General features: G+C 47.6%; 1 long non-coding RNA gene and 1 pseudogene across 3 annotated transcripts; both read right to left on the bottom strand.

Moving 5' to 3' along the window:
* Window positions 1–217: 217 nt before the first annotated feature.
* LOC136356988 (uncharacterized) lies at window positions 218–3,472 on the bottom strand (annotated as a pseudogene).
* Window positions 3,473–12,554: 9,082 nt separating this feature from the next.
* Window positions 12,555–20,305, bottom strand: LOC107281329 (uncharacterized). 3 transcript variants are annotated; one of them, XR_010741788.1, is made up of 6 exons: window positions 19,478–20,305; window positions 19,267–19,383; window positions 18,687–18,760; window positions 17,438–17,582; window positions 13,325–13,369; window positions 12,555–12,807 (listed from the first exon to the last, which is right to left on the bottom strand). It is a non-coding gene; the product is annotated as an uncharacterized lncRNA (long non-coding RNA). The 3 variants fall into 3 exon arrangements; XR_001546626.3 differs by lacking the exon at window positions 13,325–13,369; XR_001546627.3 differs by lacking the exons at window positions 12,555–12,807; window positions 13,325–13,369 and having other exon boundaries at window positions 17,064–17,582; window positions 18,687–18,785.
* Between the last annotated feature and the right edge of the window lie 1,203 nt (window positions 20,306–21,508).

Here is a 21,508-nt window from a genome sequence, read left to right as displayed (position 1 = left end):
ATCGCCCTTAGTTCTTTGTATATTGTAATCGGTTGTGGTTTGCCGATGTACAATGGCCGATATTGTTATATCGCCCTTAGTTCTTTTTATAATTTTATCAATGCTTTTTGACATTGTAAAATTAGGGGGGCATATATATACAAATAATGGAAATTTTTGAGCAAAAGTTATATTAATCGGCACAAAAGACTATCTCTAAAGTCTATTACAAAGCAAGTCATTGAGACAAGTATCGCTGGATAGCCGAAATAGCCCTTTGCCTAATTTGTTCTACTTCCTCAATAGCTTGGGCATGTTGAGCATCCGTTCCAGGGATGACTCTCAGAGACTTGGTCAAATCCGCAACATTTTTGATAGCCGATTTGAGTCTGGCTTTTTGATCTTCGATAGACTTCGGGAGATCGGCTAACTTTTTGTGCTCCATATCCAGCTCGGCGTTGCATTCTTGAAGTTGTGCCATGAGGTCAATCTTACGAGCTTCAAGCCGATCGATATTTGACTTGATCGAGCCCTCAGACAGCTGATCAAGCTTGGATTTCTCTACATGCACAAGCTGCCGATTGTGCTGGATTGTAGCTTCAATGTCTTTGCGTTCCCGGCGATCGGCTAATCTCTGCCTGGCCTTCTCCAGCTTGAATTGGTGTTGCTCAAGGTAGACAGCTGGAGTAAGGACATCGGCTAGTTCATCCGAGAGTAGAGCTTGGATATATGTGAACCTTGCCCGGATCGAGCCACAGTTGGTCACCAAGTTGTCTAGTGATGCTTCTAGCCGATGAGAGATATCCTCAAGCGTTTTCTTCACATCATCCGACAGAGGGGCTATGGCTTTACTGGTGGTGTCTTCCTTTGTTTCATCGAGATAATCCTTGATGTCGAAAGAAAACAGATCGGCTAAGACCTGTAAGAGATAGTGTTATGGATGGTTAAGGATCAAAACATTATTGGCCGATCTTGAATTTGTGACAACAAAACTTACTGGAATGGTAGGAGCAGCTGGTTGTTCTTCCTCCTCGACATTATGACTGTCTACAGCCGATGGAGTACGGTTGCCTGATTCTAGCTGCACAGGTGGTGAAGGAGGAGGAGGAGGCTGTAAAAAAGACAAATGTTAGACATAATCGGCCCAGATTAGTTAATAAGATAACTAAGAATATCTTACTGGTGGAGCCGGTTTGAGAGTTGGTGCTGCCAATTTCTTCCTCACGGCAGTTTTCTTCTTCTGAGAATTATACATCTATGAGTAATTAGCTGAAAGGTGAAGTAATTACAGAGGAAATTGAAGAGAGATGCTTACTCTTGAAAAATGAGCTGGGGCAAAAGGAGTTGGAGGAGTCTGCTTGGGTGAAGCCGATGGTGTTTTTTCTATATCGCTTATTTCGGCTGCAGCTTGATCAATGTCTTCTTCAATCTCTTCCTCATCTAGCGCTTGTTCGATAGATGGATCTAGGGCATGCAGATCATCAACTGGCTTGGTTTTCTTTGACTTGGTTTTCTTATTAAGGGCCGGGGCTAATGTGTCCACAGCCGATGATCTGGTTTTCCTTTTCTTGCCTGCATCGGCTGGTTCCCTGATTAAGCCTTGGAGAAGAGCCGAAGTCTTGGGGGCATCATAGCCGATGAATGGAGGGGATGGTCCACCTCCATTTGGAATTAGTCCTGGGGCATATTTGATATCTTTGCCACTATTGCTCTGGTGTGGGGGGGATTCTGTTGTCTATAAAACAGACGATTAGATTAATCAAGTGATGGATCGGCTGATAATTGTTCAAATATGATTAATAAATAAAGATATACCTGAGGGACAACATCTGGAAATAGGCCTGTCATGTACATTGAAGCCGGTTGATGGAATAGATGCAGCTTCCATTCACCCCACCATCTGTCGAAGTTTCTACTCCTGAATCTTGCCAACTCTATGTTTTCAATGCTGCCCAATGGAGGTCCTTGAAGATTAAGCAGCCGATTCATCATTAAGGTAGATGAGATTTCCCCTCGGCATTGGATCTTATCGGCAAAGAATAAGCCGATTGGAAGTTGGCCCATACCAAACTGCCTAGCGGAGCTCATTGGATGATAAAATTCATAGGAGACTTGGACGTTTCTTCCTTGATGAATGCCGATAGGAAGGACACATGTGCTGATTGCAGTTGAGTAGATTTCTCTGGTTTTCTGGTATCTATCATGGTTGATGTCTTCAAATCTAAAGTCCAAAGGATTTTCTAGAAGTGTTGAATCTTCATAGAGGAACCAGTCTCGAGCTTCTTTTTGGAATCCTTCATAAAAGCTGCAAAACCAATCTTTGAGCAGTTCGGCTGATAGCTTTGCTCCTGCATCGGTTAGTGTGGAGGCATATTCTCCGAAGGATGTGCATCTCCGATGAGTGCGTTCTTCTCCATCACTGTCTTCAATCGGCTCCAGTCTTGGGAATTCAGCTTCTGTTATAGATGGCTGATTGACAAACTTCATGACTACCAAATTCAACCAAGATTGCAGTAGCCACCATGGTCCACCTGCTCCGACTATTGAGCCGATGACTAACTTAGCCGAGGAGGATCTTGCCTAAAGGGAATTGTCTCTTTGTTTCCAAGGCTTCGGCTACAAACTGCCAATTGGTTGTAGGGCCACAGCTTGATCCACAGAAGAGGAATTTTTCTAGCCACATTAGCAAGAAAGCCACATGTTCTCGAGGGGTGACCGGACCCTGGCCCATGTATGCTGCTACATAGCCTGACCAGCCGCCTATGCTTTTTGTCTTGAAGTCATATTGGTTTTTTGTGTTCAGGCTCATAGGGTTAGCCGATGAGGTGATATCTAGACTCGTGATCATGATAATATCTATGAGAGTTGGGGTCATCGGCCCTTGGTTGAATAGGAAGGTGTTGATGGTGTTGGACCAGAAATAAGTGCCAGCTGCCATTAGGGGTTCGTCCTTAGCTGAGTTGGCTATGGTAAGGTCGAGTGCTTGGCCGATTCCAATCTCATCCCAGTGAACTCTTTTGCTAGCCGATATGCGTTTGAACCATGTGATCCAGCTCTTCTCGGGTGAGGTTTTCTCTAGAGATGGCCAAGATTTAAAGGTATTTTTCCAGTGACCTAGATCTGGGTTGGCCAATCTGAAAGGAATCCTATTGGTTTCACCATTGATAAATTCAGTTGGATCAAGACTGCCGACTAGACCAAGAAAATAGTGGTTCTCATGTGACAGACTTGGAATCGCAACCAGGTTGGACAGATGCTACAGATGCAAGTAGGGATAGAGAAGAAGAAAACAAGATAAGGCGAGAGAAAATCAATCTGCTGCGAAAGAAAGAGATCTAGCCGATGGGTACTTACCTCTGCATACTCGGCCGATGGTGCGGCGGACAGATTGGTGGAGGTCGACATCGCCACGGGCGGAAATCTGGCCGGAGATGAAGTCGCCTGGAGATCGCCTTATGCGTCGGAGGAATCACCGGAGAGAGAGAGGATAAAGTTCTGCTTCAGCGGTGAAAACGGAGGAAACGGTGTGAAGTTTCTCGGGGGTAATGGTTAGTATTTAAAGAGCTGGAGTAACGGTTGGAAAACGGCAAGTGCGATATTCACTCGGAGTCGGTATATGGCAAATCCGAAACATTACCAAATATTCTGGACTTGGGGGGCATGTGTTAACAACCAAATTTGGTAATATCAGCATCGGAAAAGAAGATTAGATCGAAGCGGAATCGAAGACGAAGATCGTTGCGGAAACAGAGCAAGAATCGGCTGCAATCCGATTCCAAGAATACGACTCGGTGTACATCATCGGGTTTAGTTGATATGCTTCAAGATGATTGCCACGCATGGATAGAGTCCTTAAATTGCAATTGTATCTATTAATTAGGATATTTTATGTAATTTCCTTAGAGATATGTTTGGGCAAAAGTCTGTCGCAAAGACTTATAGTATCTTAGGGTTTGTTAGAGATAATAATCGTGTCCAGTATGGACATATCTTATAATTCTCGGGTATAAATAGACCCTGAGCCCTATATAAAAAATAACAGACACATTCAATACAATTTCGACGCATCGCCACCCTTTTTGCTTTAGTTTTATTTCGACGAGTTCTTGCTTTCGGGTTGAGCTGCATCGGTTCCGATGTTCAACAAGAGGTAAAACTTGTTATGGCGACTTGCGTTCTCGGGATTAGTGCTTCCATCTTCATGATACTCTAATCTTGTTTATGTAATTCATCAAGTTATCATATATCTTATATAATCTTCGGTAATATCGTCATCTAACCTACAATCGGCTAACATCTGTTAGTAGAAGGCGGCCGATTAGGTTAAATAGCGACGTTAGCTTGGATTGTATAAGATATCTACCACTCTATGAAACATCCAGCGGCTAGATTGTCTAGATATTGTTCTTCTTTTCATACTTAATGTTGCATCAGTTGAGTTTGATCTATTAAGTCGTGCTTAGAATATCAATCTCTAGCCTGCTTCCTGATTGCCGATTAGGGTAGCATCGGGGTTTCAGCCGATCTTATCTGATTTAACTATAGTTATCTTATATGCTTAATTAACATGATTAAATCTGCCCTTTATATTAAGATCTTGTTGCATTTAAGTATATTATGCTTCTGTTTGATATATTTTACTTGCTTTAATATCTTAATATAGAATGGTATCGGAGTATTAGCCGATACATGCTATATCTATCTGATCGGCTATGCTATGAACGTATATAGTTCTGTTGTTAATTTATATTTCGATCTAAGTGATTTATACTGTCTCGGCATGGCGACCGATCTATCCCAATCACTTGATTTAAGTATATGTCGACATAAGGGTTATATATTGTTAATACCTACAGTCGATCGAGTAGATTTAGTTCTTCCTTAATTATTCATGACAGCCGATCGATGTACATATGACATCGGCCTAAAATAAATGATATGTCATCGGCACCCAGCCGATCGGCTATCATTTATAGGATTAATTGCGGTTTGTTTGTCTTTATTTCTTGTTGATTGCAGGATCAAATCAACCGGCACGCTCATACATCCGAAGGCGAGTTTTGGACCTGCACTGGAGCTAAGCAGATCTCCCAGGTCTCGTGTTTTCTATCAACACACCCCTCAAAAGGCAGTGGGCGGTCCCCTCTTGCGCCGCGGTGAATCCGCAGCTGGACAACCGGACACCTCGGCCGACCCAACTCCATCACGCCCATCCTCGCCACCGGTGCCTAGGAAAGGGTCGAGCTATACTTCAGATCAAGCAGTTACCCACTCCCGCTTGTGGTATGCACGGTAAGTCTCCCAGGGTTTCCCGTGAACCGGTCCTTGATTGCCATGGGTGCGACCAGCAAAACCATGCACCCACAGCCCACCATTCAGTGTATTTTAATTAACTAACACCATTGCGGTGGCACCAATCCAAAGCTATGCTAATAGTCAAAGTCTATGTAATAATGTGATTTCCATTTGTGTACTAGTTGAGCTAGGCATGGCTAAGCATTTTTTAAACCAACATCTAGTCATTTTGATACCCAAGTTATCGATGGAATAAGGTAAACAATATATGGCTGAGTAATAGGACCCATCCCACATGACATTGTAAAAGAATGCAGCATTTAATAGAAATGCGGGATATTTGTAAATTGGGTACAATATGATCAATTGTAATGCATGACTTGCCTTGCTCTCGCACTGGTGAGACCTCAGCAATGTCTTCGAGAACCCGCGGATCGACGAAACGGCTGAAATCTACGCGACAAACAAAACACACAAGCAAAACATGCTATAAGACTACTGAAACAGGAAACAAAACCATTTTTAATGGATTCTTTGCATTTTTCTTGATTTACTGAGACTTGAATGGACTTAAACGGAGCCCGGATAATTACTTATGAATTTTAGAAGATTCTCTATTTTTACTAATAAAGAAAAGTTCTTATTCGATTTATTGCGCAATATCACTAGGGCTGACATCATCAGGGGGGCGGCGCCGACAGGCGGGCCCCACCGGTCAACGGCTCAAGGGGGCCGGTGCACCATGGACCGGGACCACGGGAGTGGTCCACCGCCGGTCCACGGGACCAACGCCCCGGATTAGCGTCAAAGGCGATCGGACAGCGCGGGGGAAGCGGCCACTGTCTCGGCCTCGGCTTCAAGCCGGCCGGCTGTGGCGAGAGCGGCGGCGTGTGCACGACCGCCGGCGACGGCAAGCAGCGGCGCGGGAGGCGGCGGCGCTCGCGGGAAGCGGCGGCACGCGGGAGAGGAGAGAAAGGGGAGGGAAAGGGGTCCTCACCGGTGGAGTTCGGACGGCGAGGAGAGAGACGATAGCGGACGGCGGCAGTAAGCAGCGGACGGCAAATCGGGTGGGTGGACGAGGCGGCCCTCGACCTCCCGAGGCCGACGGCGGCGACAGAGCGGCACGGCGGTGGGAGTAGCGGCGGCTAGCGGTGGATGGAGGCAGTAGTAGGCGGCGGCGTGTGGGGAGAGCGGTACGGCGACGGCACACGGCAAGCGAACGGCCGCCGAGGTAGCTCTCGCGGCGGCGAAGCTAGCGGTGGCGATTGTGCGGCGCGGCGGCGGTTGGAGCAGCGGCGACGCACGGCCAGAGAGCGGTGGCGGCGGCGGAGCTTGGCGAGCGCGGCGCAGCGGAGGTAGGAGGCATGGGAGGGCATGGCGAGTGAGGGAAATGGGAGAGGAGGTTCGGGGGAGTGATTTATAGGGCACGGGAGGGGAGAACGTGGCCGGGAACCCTCCCGATTTGGCCGGTGACGTGGGAAGGTGGTGAGGGAGAGAAAGAGGATTCAAATCGAATCCTGCCTCCAAGTGAGCGCGCGCGCGAGAGCGGGAGAGGTGGAGGAGTGGGGCGGCTACATGGGCAAGCGACACAGGCGGAGTGGGGCACGGAGAAGGGCAGGAAATGGCGGCGGCGTGGGCGGTTTTGACGGAAGCGGCGGTTGCCGGAGGTAGGAGACGACCGACAGGTGGGGCCCACCTGTCGGCGTCCCAGAGAGAGGAGGGAGGGGCTGTCATGACCGGAAATAACCCAACGGGCGTTCCTTACGTGCGTGCATTAATCCTTGTCCCAGGAGGCAAGGTACACCAAAAGTTGATACAATTCAGAGTTTAACAAGCGGAAGCGTAAATAGTTAATTTATTACATGGGCAGCGAAGGCCCAGCACACACAAAGACAAACGGGAAACAGCGGAAGACTAGGGCGACGACCACAGGCACTTGACGGCAGGCACGAGCTAGACACCAAAGCCTTCATCCTCCAGGAACTCCTCTTCTGGGTTGGGAAAAATTGAGCAAGACTGAGTACAACCACCGTACTCAACAAGGCACACCCACAAGTGCAGAATAAATGCAAGGGAGTACAAAGGAGTTATACTATAAAGGGTTAGGGTTGCAGTAAAGAGCATTTAAAGACATTAGTTGCTCAGGGCTATTTTGCAAACACGATTCTAGTACTATACAATATTATTTATCAAGGCCGTGAACCCACACGAACCTGCCTTAACCCAAGGCCTACGATGATTTAGACCGAACTGGCAACCCGACCCTGGGTCCCAGCTCGTCCCAAGCCAACCCAGACCAACCATTCCACATTTTAGTTGTTAAGCAGGTTTTAAGAATTAAAACACTAACTTGGGTACATTGCTCGGCTTGCCCATAACTGAGGGCGCGGCTATTCGAATAGATTATACTCTGATCAGAGGTGTACATCTTTACCCACAAGACACATCTTCCTCACGTGTCACCACGTGCCACATACCACCACGGTATACAGACGGAAGACGTGACATAGTTTCCAACCCATCCTAGCCATAGACAAGAGTACCGACCCAATCCCATCTACGGCCGGAACCCCCGGGACAGGCAGGCAGGACTGAGCCCCTAGCAGCAGGACACCGGCCCTGTGCCATGACATCTCGACTACCGGGCCGCAGCTCGTGTAGCCTTCATTTGTCCTAGAGATGTCCATCGACCCCCGACTTCTTCCATCTCCATCCGTGTACTTTTGTTTATGACTAGACTGAGCCACAAACTAAGCCTTACCCACTAGACATGTGGAAGTACGGTAGTGCTTTGCAACAGAGGCCCGAAGACCGGTCCTTATATGGCCGAGGTGCTACTATCAAAACCATGCACCCCGAGCCCAGCCTAAAACCATTTTTGGGGATTTTGAATAGAAGGAGCGGTGTGAAGCCAATTCCACAATAACCAAACCATTCCATAGTATCCAGGTGATATGAATATTCCCAAAGTCTAGAGTTGTAAAACCGCCTAATGTTACCTAATTAAAAGCGAAGCATCTACCTAAAATCATACTAGTGATACCATGAGTAGAGTGTCCACTAGTTGGGGTTTTGTTTATTCTAGGGTGAACAAGGAAATAATAACAATAACAATAATAATAAGGTCATAACAAAGGTAAATAGGCATGGCTAAATAAAACAGTAATAACGTGGGAATTTAAATAAAGCGATAATGCAATAAGTTTAATCAACATAATTTTACAAACTGGGTTTCAATATGTTCAAAGATGATGTGACTTGCCTTGCTCGCTTTCCCAAACGTCGGCTTCAACCTCCACGAAGAGCGGATCTTCCGAAGCTGCAGCGTCTACACGACCAACGGAAAAAAAACGGCTTTTACTCTACTAAACTCCATATAACAAGCAGAAACAAAGCACAAAAATGGGTTCTTGGCTTCTTAAGGAAAAATTAGAGACTTGAACGGTCCAATTCCGAGTTCAAATGGCCAAGTTATGGCCATTTGAAGTTTATATGCTCTTTAAATGGATAATTACTAATTTCTTCATTTAAATTTTAATTTAAAAACATATTTATTGCGTCAGCCGGGAAAGAGGAGCGCGCGGACCGGGTCCACGGGAGTGGGGCCCACGCGGCAGCCTCTCGGTCCACGGTGGACTGGGTGCACGCGGCTTACGCCGGCCGGCGCCGTGGGTCCCACGCGTCAGCCGCACCCGAGGGCGCGGGCGGCTGACGGCCGGGCCCCACATGGCAGCCGCGGGGCGCGCCCGAAGGCGGCCTCGCCGGCACAGCCGACGGGAGGCGACGCGCCCGCGCCCCTATGGTCGCCGGCGGCGGCCATAGGCACGGCGGAGCGGCGGCCGAGAGAGGGGAGGGAATGGGGAAACGAAATGGGCGGTCCACGGCTCACCCCGGGTCGACGACGACGACGGGAACGGCGACCGGAGCGGAAGAAGGCGGCGGCGCGGCACGGGTCGACGGGGACGGCGGCGTTCCGGCGGTCGGCGGGCGAAACGGAGGGGTGGACGAGGTCGGCGAGGACGCGGCAGAGCCGAAGGAGGCGACGCCGAGGCGAGAGAAGGTCCGAGGCGACGACGGCGGCGGACCGGAGCTCGGCGGTGACGGCGGAGAGAGAGAGCGACGGCGCGAGCTCGATTCCGGCGGAGAGAGAGAGCGGCGAGTGGCGGAAACGGTGGAGGGAGGCACGGGGAGCGTTTATATAGTGTTGGGAGTGAGAGAGGGCGGCCGGGGGAGAAGGAAACCGGCGCGGCGCTCTCGGGCTCCATCAATGGCGCCGGCGAGATTTGCGGGGGCAAATCCGCCCGTTTGAACGCGAGAGAGAGAGGGAAAAATGGGGGGAAAGGGAGAGGGAATCACGGGGAATGATTTCCCCCTCTTTATTGCGCGCGGGGACGGCGGGAGGCGGCGGGATTCGCGGCGGCGGCGGCGCTAGGGCACGGGCGAGGCGGCGGGAGCGGCGGGAGGTAGGGGATGACGGGTGGGCCCCACCCCTCAGCGAGGGTGGCGGGCGGGCCCGCCCGTCAGCGGCACGCGCGCGGGGAGGAGGCCGATTGGGCCGCGGGGGAGAGGAGAGAGAGGGAGGGAGGTGGGCCGAGCCGGCCCAAGAGGGGAAGGGGGGGAAAAAGGACTTGTTTTTAGGGTTTTTCTTTTCATAAAACCTTTTTAACTTTGTTTATTTCTTAATAATTATTATTTGTGCTCTGAAAATTCCACTAAAATTTATTTACGCATTTTAGGCTTTTAGAAAATATACAAAAATCCTCCAAGCCTTATTTGACTTTTAACTTTGCACATTTTAATTGTTGGAGGCTTTCACATGGATTTTACTTATTCTATGCATAATTTTGAGGATGTATTTTAGAGTCGTTTTGGGACGCGACAGGGGCGCATGTGCCGGCCCAACAAAGAGGAGGCCGAGCGCGGGAGGGAGTGGGCCGACGGCCCAAGAAGAAAAAAGTGGAGGAAAAAGAAAAAGGAAAAAGGAGATGATTTTTCCTGGGATTAAATATTGCACTTGCTCATTTTTAATTGGTTAAAATTACTTTTAAGGCTGTGAAAATTCCACTAAAAATTCTGTTAATGCATTAGGGCATGGGAAACTCAAGAAAAATTCCACCACACTATTTTCGATTATTAATTGCATTTATTAATTAGGGTTTAACTCTAGGTTAATTAAACAATTTCTTCGGGCAATTTATTTAACCAATTTTTTAAAAGCAAGAAAAAGGGGGAAACTTCGGGGCGTGACACTGTGACAGTCTTGAGCTCCTTTCCTCGCTGGATTGGCGCAGCTAGGGCTGGAGGAGGTCCGAATGGTATGATCGTGCGCTGCTGGCTGATAGACCTTGATTTGGCGTGGATCGGGGCAACAGGCGCGCAGATGGAGGCGATGCATCGTTTAGCTCTCTTGTAGGGCCTCGGAGGCGAATCTTCTGTCTCGATGGCGAATCTGTCTAGGGTGGTCTAGGCGGATGAATAGCTTGTGACAACCCGAATTGATAACAACGACATGTATTGATGTCTCTAGGTGTGTTAGTCCCTCTGCCTACTTGATCGAGGGGATGGGTGGCACACCCTTTCGGGGGACCACTCAGGAGCATGCCCTTTTCCACAACGTATGGCCTACTCCTCATGTGGCTTCTCCTTGATGAAGAGACCGTGCCCTCTACAAGACAAGAGGAGCCTCACAAGGTCACGATCTGGGCTAAGGTGGACCGGCAGCCTAGAGCTCAGTGTCACATCTCTTATACGATTTCCGGGTCAAGAATCAAGCCTCCAATAGGGCCATGTGTCGCCGTAAAAATTTAAGTTAGACACCTCGACAATTCGGCCATTTGTCCATCTAGCTCCTTCCATCTGAGGCCCCGGTTGCTGGCAGTGCTTCCTTGATGAGTATGCATCAGACCATCAGTGCTTTCACATTTTGCTAATACTACCTGATAATAGAGAGCAGAATTCTCTTCCACGCCTCACGAATTCAAAATTAGTTGTTGTCGGCAGCGATGACATCTGATGACGATGTCCCCTCTCCCCTCAAGCTCGGTGGCGGCACGGCGAAGGGTTGAGCAGACGCGACACAGATCCACCCAGCTGCTGCCGCCTCCTCGTCGCTAGATGGGGATGACAAGCTCGATGGCGACTCGTAGGGATGGGGAGGAGGTGGACAGCAGTGACGAGCTCCAACGACGGCGAGGCCCTCTCCTCCCACGCGCGGGTGTGACGCCATCTCCACAGCCGTCCCTTCACTTGCCTGATATCAACGGACAACACTACTACAAAAGTCATTTTTCCATACAGTCAAAAAGTGATTTTTGCATGCGGCCAACCCAACCGCATGTACTAAAAGGTCTACGAAAATCAGATTTTTAGATGCGGCCAGGACAACCGCATACAAAAATCCCATTTTCGCATGCGGTCCCCTATACTAGCCGCATGCGAAAATAATTTCAGCGAAAAAAATAAAAATGAAAAAACCCGACGGCGGCCGAACCATTGCCCGCCGCCGGCAGAACCCTAGCCTGCCACCGTTGTCGGCAGATCTGCACGAGGCGGCGCCGCTGCCGCTGCCCGAGGCAGCCGTCCTCCTTGCCGGATCCGCATCGGCGTCCTAGCTCCCGGCTCCACCGCGCGCCGCCGCCATCAAATCCGCTGCTCCCATTGCCCTCCGTTGTCACCGACACCGGATCCGCACAGGACGAGCCGCCGCTGCCGGATCCAATGCGAGGTCGCCCAGCCGCTCGCCACTCACCGCCCGCCGCCGGATCCACAGCAAGGTCGCCCAGGCGCTCACAGCCCATCGCCGGATTCACACCGAGGAAGCCCGCCGTCAGCCGCCATGCCCGACGAAGCTACCGCTGACCGCCGGCCGAGGACCCTTGGTCGTCTCCTTGTCATTGGCGGCGGTGTTGAGGATGGAGCCGCCCTTTCCCGGCCGAGCATGGCCGGCTAGCGCCGCTGCTACCCGCCACGCCCGAGGCGGCCTGCCGTCGGCCGACCGAGGACCCCTGGCCGTCTCCTTGTCATTGGTAGCGGTGTTGAGGATGGAGCCGCCCTCTTCCGGCCGAGCACCTCCTCGTCGTCGTCAGTGGCGACAACACCGGATTGGGATAGGGATGGTGGCGGCGGCGCTGCCCTAGGTCGCAATGTTGTCCGCTGCCACCCACTCGGAGGGGGAGAGAGATTGAGGAGAGGAGTGTAACACCCCAGGTAACCACGTACCTAGAGTGCCACACCAAAAAACACTCAAACCACTAACTTCCAAAATTATTAGAAATTTCGGCATAGTCTCCCCTATAAATATGGACATCCACGATAGGTAATTATAAGTTAAACTAATAACAATATCATTCCCACAATACGATCCATCCTTATAATGAAAGAAACTATTAGAAATCTAAAAGATTATTACAAGACCAAACCAGGATATAATTTAAGTGTCATTATGGACCTAAGCAATATAGTTTGATAGTGTGCAAGTAGATGTGTATATAAGGGTGCTACTTCCCGCCCATGCATGTCGGTCTCAATGCATACCTAAAACCAAGTAAAACACAAGAGTGAGTATAAAAATACTCAGCAAGTACAATATGGAACTAGAAAACACATATACACATCATTGACAATAAAGCATGAACAGAAGGCTTTCTTTCTTTGATAGGAAACACATTTCCAAACACCAAGTCAAAGAAGATAGTAGTTCCCATCCCGGGCAGGACTGAATTGAAATAGTAGTTTCCATCCCAGACAATAGTGAATACATCCTAGCATTTGCTGGCAAAGCCGAGTAAGCGTGATCAGCACTTACTCACAGGAACATGAATAAAGATCCACATTGCACTCCCATGACTACGCATGGTCCTTGAATAATAGAAATAAAACATCCGAAATAATAAAACATGAATAATGTCGTGACATAAGATAAATTTGAAATCTAAATGGCATTAACAACAGTCTGAACATAACCAGTCACATACCACATAGAAATATAACGGAAATAGATAGATAGAGCAAACAATCTATGAATCACACAATTAGTTCATCATGCACTTGCCTCCAACGAAAGATTGGTATCATGCACGATCTGATGGACCACCACCTAATCACAAACAAAACCTCAGCAAACACATTCAAACATGCGTATAAAACAATGAAAAAGGTGAATCTACTGCCCCATCCCATCAAAATTCAATAACAAGGAACGCCGCTTGGACTATACACAAGACTATTGCTTCAAACCTTTATATCTTGAAATATGAACAGTCTATGACTGAAAATGTATACATTTTGAAAATCTAAAGAACAATACCTACAACTTTCATGTAGAAAGCATATTTTTATTCTGCCATTTAAATGGTCTAATTTGCGCTTGAAAGCAGGCTTTAAAATCTGTCCAGAATTTCAGACTGTCCACACTAAAACAACCATAACTGGAGTTCTACTCGCCCAATCAGGGTGTACTTTACAAATATGGAAAGCTAAGAAAAGCCTCTACAACTTTGTCTATAGGCGGCCTGGCTGATTCCACTATTTAGCCCCTCCAAAAACAGTTCAATCTATTACTTTCAAGATTATGACACAAAAACAACAGTCATATTAAAAAAATTATATCTCCTAAACCACTTGAGATAAAATCACGTCCCTTGGTCAGAAGATATATCCAAACATTATGTACAATTTCCTAGTTATACACTTTTGCAGAAATTAACATTTAGAGCCCCGAAACATCGAAACACTGAAGCACTGCAAATCTGCCCACATGCAAAACTGCAACAAACCGAACCGCAGCTACCCAAACTCCTTCTCTATCCTTCCCTAACCACGAATTAATGCACTAAAACCATGCTAGAACAACTGATACAACAAGGGGATAAGCCTCACCTAGGATTTCTTTAGAGAACTTGTGAGGAGACAATAGAAGAGACTCCGGTCTAACCCCTCCTTCTACTCCTCTCCTCCTCCTCGTTCCGTTTTTCTACTTCGCTTCTTGATCCAAGCTATGAAGGTGGAGATCTAGGGAGAGTAATTTGTTGCAGATTGAGAGATGCGAACACAGGAGGAGGGGAGGAAGGAGGCGCCGGCCAGGGAGAGGGGTGGCGGCACTATGAGCGGAGGTGGGATTCTGTTCCCCTCTCTCTAGGTTTTAGGGGAGAACTAATGGGCTGGATTTATGGGCCTTCTTATGTTGGCCCACTTCTAAAGATATTTTTCTTTTATTTATATCTGTTAACATCTTTATTTTAACAAGTCAACCCAAACTAAAAAAACCTAAATATCTTTTAATATACGGGGTATTACAAGGAGAGTGAGAGGAGAGAAATAAATATCTGGAGAGAGAGAGGAGAGGGGTGAAAAAAATTGAAGTGGTAAGCAGGGAAAGAGAGAGAGGAGGAGAAAAAAAAAAGAGTGAGCATTTTTACATGTGGACCACTTAAGCGTCCGCATGCGAAAATAGTCATTAAAAAATTAATATGAAAAAATGAGAACTTCGAATCGAATTTTATGATACTAAATGAACTCATGTGAAGAAGCTGTCAAGGACAAAGTTGTAGAACTCATTGAGATCTACTAATTTTCTTTTAGTCATTTCTCCATCCGAATTTGATTGAACTGTATAAAATTTGAATTTTAAAATATATGAAATTCAAGTAATTTTTGGGTAGTAAATGATTTCAAATAGAAAAATTGTCAATAACAAAGTTGTATAACGCATCAAGATATACAACTTTTGTTTTGGTTATTTTTCTATATGACTTTGTTTGTACATATTGAATTTGAATTTCAAAATATGACAACTTCAAACAATATTTTGAAATACTAAATGATTTCAACTGAGAAAGTCATCAGCAACAAAGTTGTATAACTCATCAAGATCTATAACTTTTATTTTGGTCATTTCTTAATCCAACAAAGTGATATAATATTGTTCACGAATTTTACATATATTTTATATAGTTTTATAAACTATAAGAGGGATATGCAAATTTTGTGAACAATGTTACTATCATTTTGTCAGATAAAGAAATGACCAAAATAAAAGTTGTATCTGTTAATGAGTTCTACAAGTTTTATGTTCATGGCATTTTCAGCTGAAATTATTTATTGCTTCAAAATATTATTTGAAGATGCCATTTTTTAAATTCAAATTTTTAATTGATAAAATAAGGTCACGAGAAAGAATGGCCAAAATAATAGCAGTAAGAAATAACATGATAAAGCATGATTTTAGAAACATTTAGGAAAAAAATCAACACATTTGAAGTTAGTATGAGGGAGAAAGGCTAGTTCCAAGTCTTAGTCAAAGATTAAAAAGAGAAACCTCTATTATGAAAAAAATCGATTTTCACATATGGCTCATTAAGACGTCCGTATGGAAAAATCGATTTTCCCATGCGGGTCTTAAGTTGTCCTCATGCAAAAATGAGGTTCAGAATTAACCTTGTCATTGGACCATGTGGCAGCCAAAAATTTAGTTAAAAATCTCCAAAATTCTGCCACGTGGAGTTGTTAGATATTTTGAAGATAAAAGTGGATTTGCTGAGGAAGAAAAAATTCACCTACGAAGAGCCACGCGGGCTCATGTCTGTGTGTTGCAAATTCCAAAACAAAAGTCACTTGTTGATCCACGGCTACACGCAGAGGAGGTGCTGCTACATATACTTGCCTGGTACCAGTATGAGCAATGTACTGTCATTTGTTGATTCATCTGCTCTTTGCCTACGAAGTATGCATGTACACCCTCCGTATCGGAAAAAAATAACTTATGAGAATAAACGTGGACAGATGCTTGTCCAAATTCGTCTCGAGAAATTGTTTTTTTACGGAGAGGGTAGGGCACTAGTTAGGCCAGTTCTTTTCAGAATTGTGTTTTCCATATTTTTGAAATGGGCTATTTGCTACATGCTTTTAAAAATACATTTTCTAAAACAACTTTCTTCTAATGCATTTGTTTGACCACAAGTGTTATCTATTTGTGAATTAGATTTTTTTAAAATATTAATTTATCCCGTTAATTAAATAAACTATCCACAGTGATAATATGGAAAACAGTCACTTTCAAAAAGGGAACCACAGTAGGAGTTTAATCCTTCAGTTGTAATATAAGGTTTGGTTTTACGAAATTCAATATTTAAAAACTCTGACTAATAATTGAACTAAAATTTAATGTTGGATGTAGTATCATTATACTTCCTTCCCTTCACGTTAGTAATACTTGTTTTGGATAAAGCTATGGTCAAATTTTAAAACTTTAACTATAAATAATATCTAAAATAGTTACCTTAGAAGTATGGAGAGCATACGTATGGATTAGTCTTAAAAGTAGTTTAATAAAATCATAATTTATTGATATTTCTATATATTATATTGTAATAAAAATTAGTAGTTAAAGTTATTTTTTAGGCCGTATCATTGTCCAAAACGGTAAGGCAAGTATTACCAACCTGAAAGAAGTATTTATATTTAAATATATTTTTATTTGATATTAACTTTATAGTTGTTGATAATATATTATGAAAAAAAAATCAAAGGTCTAAAATAATTATTACGAACGAAATCAATGGACAAAATAAACCAATACTACTACCACAACAACTAAAATATCATAAAGATGCTATACTGAAGTATGAATTTTACCTATGCTGTACCAGCTAATTGGCAGGCGTGCCAATCAGCACGCCGATTTTCTACTCATCGCAGTGTGAATGGCCTCACAGCCACTGTATAATCTACACCTGTATAATCTAAAGATGGTCTCTCTTTTTCGATAAATGGTTCATATGGTCCATTCATAGTGCACACATGTGTATAATTTTTTTTGAACCACTCGCACGAGACGGTGCGAAGTTCTATTGATAGAGCAGGAAAAAATTACAAGATTACAACCCTGGAGGGCCGTAACCAAGAAAAGGAAAAAAATATACCACCACCCACACACCGATAGCACCAACACACAAGACCGGGAGAAGGTTAACACCGGACCGGCCGCCGCTAAGCGTGACCGATCGCCACTTAACCAACAAAGGAACACAAACGATGTCACGCCCAGAAATTTAGCCTAAATTTCCAGACTATTTTGCGTATTAAATCCCTGTCTAGAACCAGCCAGGATACACAAAACGACAAGTAATATACAGTTCCAAACGTAAATAAAGCGTAAAATACTTACAGAAGAGGCACTTAGTCCTCACACCGAAAGAGAACGACAGCAACGGAAAAAGGCGATCCTAGCGGGGCTTCAGCTCCACTCCACAGGCAAAACTCAACTGGGGTCTGAGCCTTGGTCTTCTAACTTCATCTTCAGCTCAGAAGCACTGCACTTATAAAAAAGGGAATAAGGCTGAGTACAACCACCGTACTCAGCAAGCCACACCAATGATGCAGACGTGCAAGAGGATTCAAGATTGGCTTGTGGCTATATGCATAAAGGCGGTTGTAAAACATTTTATTGACCAAAACAGTAAAATTGTTAAGTAATTAAGGTAATATTAAATCTCTACTGATCAACGCTACACCACGTTGAACAGGCCCAACCAACCCACCTGAACTACAGTGCATTGGGTCGATTTATTAGGGGTGAGACTAATCACGGTGAATCTGGTCGATCACCCATAACCGCGAGCACGGCTATTCGAATAGTTTTACTCTAGCCAGAAGTGCACAACTGTACCCACAAGACACAATCCACCGGCATGTCACCGCGTCATCATGTGCCCATGATGCACACGTCACCATGTCGAGTGATTATGACAAGACCCTTCATATAACCCTCTCTGACCAATCGCACCACACCTCAGGTTTCACCCCCACTCCTCGCAAGGCAGCGGGCAGTCCCCTCTCGTGCCACGGTGAATCCGAAAGCCGATCAACCGAACACCCCGGCCGACCCAACTCTATTACGCCCACCCTTGCCTGGGAACGTCAGCCAGACGAAAGCTATACTTCAAGTCAGGCAGTTACCCATTCCCGCTTGTGGCAAGCGCTGTATGTCTTCCAGTGCATCCCGCGAACCGGTCCTTAATTGCCATGGGTGCGACCAGCAAAACCATGCACCCACAGCCCATCAATAAGTCGCATTTTAGTTGGATAATTACGACCAACGAAACATGGCTGGATGTCTCGAGTACGCACCTCGTCATGATGCTAAGAGGTCTAAAACTATAATTATCCCATCAACTGAGCTAGTGGTAATTAAGCATGGCTAAGCATATAATTCTAGTAGGTCACATAAGTAACACGAGCTAGTCGAATTATCACAAAAGTTTAACAAAGAACGGATATCAAGTAAACATGGTACAAGCAAGCAGATAGGTAATACCCGGATCCCATGTAATTAGCAAAACATGCATATTTATTTGTAAACGGTAAAACATTTACAAATTGGGATCAACATGCTCAAGGGGGAATGTGTGACTTGCCTTGCTTCTTCACTTCAACCTTCTGAACTCTTTTCCTCGCGACTGCGAACTTCCGAAACAGCGGATTCTACACGCTGGCACGCAAAACGAGGAAAAACCCTAATAAAAACCAAGAAAACAGTACATAAAAAGTAAACAAAACAGGTAGAACTCAATTTTAGATGAATTTTGCAAGTTGAATGGCCCAATTTGGAGTTCGTATGAATTAGATATGAATTTTAGAAGTTTTGAGCCATTTAAATGGATTTCTATAATTAAATGCAATTTATTACACAATTATTATTTATTTTACAACAAGAGAACAAGGATTATTGCGTCAGCGAGGGGCGGGTGTGGACCGAGTGCACCAAAGGCGGGCCCCACGCGTCAGCCAAAGGGGAAGGGCGGTGCACCGTGGACCGGGACCACGGGGTGGTCCACGGGCGGTGCCCCTAAAGTGGCAGAGGGGGTTGGCTGGCTCGCCAGCCCGCCGGGCAAGACGGCGGCGGCAGATGGCCGGACGCCCGCCGGCGATGGCGGCACGACGCGGCGCCGGACACGGGAGGCAGAGGGGAAAAGGGGAGGAGGAAGGAGGCCTCACCGTGCGCCAGGCGGTGAGGGGCGACGGGCGCGGCGGCGAGCTCCTCGGGACGACGGCGGGACGGCGCTCCCGTGGCGGCTCCATGGGCGGGACGCGGCGGACGAGGGCGGCCGCGACCTGGGGATGGAGGGAGAGGGGTTAGGAGGGGGAGAGGTGGCTCACGGCGGCGTGATTCGCCGACCGGAGATGAGAGGGGACGGCAGATGCTCACCTCAAGCGAAGGGGACGGAGTTCCGACGGCGATTAACGAAGAGGGAGGGGTGGCCGTCGTGCGGCTCGACACCGCGAAGACGGAGGGGTTGTCGGCGCTGCCGGACGTGGCTCCGAGCACCGGAGGCAAGCGGCTGGAGGCACCAAACACAGCATCGGCCTCGAGTGCACGGCGGAGGTGGAGTTTCGGTGATGATTGGAGGAGGAGGGGTGGACGGGAAGCGGCAAGGCATGGCGAAGCCAGTGGGACCAACGGTGGCGTGCGGCGGTGGCGGGCAACTGGAGGCGGTAGAAGCGGCGGTGGCTCGGGTTGGCGGCGGGAGTGGTGCTCAGGGGGTGGAGAGGGGGAAATAAGAGGCGGCCGGGCTTGCCCTTGCGGTGGCGAAGCTGGCGGTGGCGGCGGCTCGGCGCGGCGACGGCTGGAGCAGCGGTGAGGGGCGGCTGGAAATCGCCAGCGAGCGGCGGAGGCGAGGAGCGGCGGTGGCGCTGTGGTTTTTGGGCACGGGAGGGCTCCGGAGAGAGGGGAAAATGGAGAGGGAGGTGTGGGAATGGTTTATATATGCTCGGGGAGGGAGAATCGTGGCCGATGAGGGCGGCAAACGGCCGGCGACGTAGGGCGCCAACGTGGGGGTGGTGGAGGGGTTAACCGGCGCCGATTTTCATGGGGAGAGTGGGGAAAATGGTGGAGGACGTGGAGGGGACCGAGTCCACGCGGTTGAATGCAAACTCGGGAGACAGGAGGTGGCGGATTTGGCGGTGTAGTGGACGGCCATGGGCGGCGGTTGGGGATGGAGCTGGAGGTTGGGGATGGAGCTGACAAGTGGGGTCGACGGGCCCACCTGTCGGCGAGGGAGGGAGAGGGGAGGCCAGGAGAGGGAGGTGCGCCGGACTTTGAGAGAGAGGAGGAGCGAGCTGGGCCGGCCCGAGGAAGGGAGGACTTGGGCCAAAAAATGGCCCAAGGGAAAGGAGAGTCTTTTAATTTTTTTTTCTTTTTATTTAAATTGATTAAATGCACTTTGTGACTTTAAAATTATTTCTTGAGCTCCGAAAATTCACGGAAAAAATCTGGAGAGTATTTTAGGGCACAAAGAATATTACAAAATATTCTCAGCCAATGATTTTTGAAGGAAATTTTCATTTCCTCTATAATTTCACTTGATTAAATTGATTTAATTTTTATTTAATTTCTAGAAAATGCATTATTTAATTATTTTTAATCCCGACCGAAAATCGGGGCGTTACAGACGAGATCGCCCAAAAGAAACGCCCTCACAACCAACGCAAAGCCAACTCCTAGAGCGTGTTTGCACCAGTCGATCGAGGGGCTTCGGCTAGGGGATGCCAAAACGACGTCTTCAAGAAGAGAAGCGACGGAAAACCGCCACCGCCGTCCGTCGTGGCTCAACCGAGCCAAGACTGGGCTTTCGCCCGACAACTACCCTTGAGCGGTGAGACAGCACGACAACGCCCTTAGGAGGGGGTATTAACCATCGTTGTCGGTCCGGCCAAGGCCGTACTGGATTTTCACCCGCCGTTCACCACCTGCGAATACACGGCTAACACACCAATGCTCCACCACCACTCATCCTCTGCCGACATATGGGACCACTACACCGGCGCCCCCCCGCCGGCCAGCCTTTGTGCGCCAAAGACCGCGTCACATCCATTGGTAGCTCCTCCTTACTCCGAGGTCGCCTCCTCCATCGCCGGCCGCGCCTCTCGCGCCAAGCCAGCCTCCTCCACCGGACGCACCTCTTGCTCCAATCCGACTTCCCTCCATCGGCCGCGCTTCCCACGCCAAGCTGGCCTCCGTCGCAGCCAGCAGCGCCTCTCGCGCCATGCCAACAACCTCCACCGGACGCGCCTCTCGCGCCAATCAGGCCTCCCGCCATCGGCTGCGCCTCTCTGCGCCAAGCCGACCTCCGACCCTCCTCCAATCGCCACCGCGCCGGCCAAATGCGGCCGTCTTCCACGCCTCCGGCTAGCCGTCTGAGACCGCCATGCCTTCTCCCACCGCAACCTCGGTCGTGCC

This window comes from Oryza sativa, chromosome 6 (genome assembly GCF_034140825.1).
Source record: "Oryza sativa Japonica Group chromosome 6, ASM3414082v1".
In the NCBI taxonomy this organism is placed as follows: Eukaryota; Viridiplantae; Streptophyta; class Magnoliopsida; order Poales; family Poaceae; genus Oryza; species Oryza sativa.
This window is presented reverse-complemented; position numbering and strand designations above follow the sequence as displayed.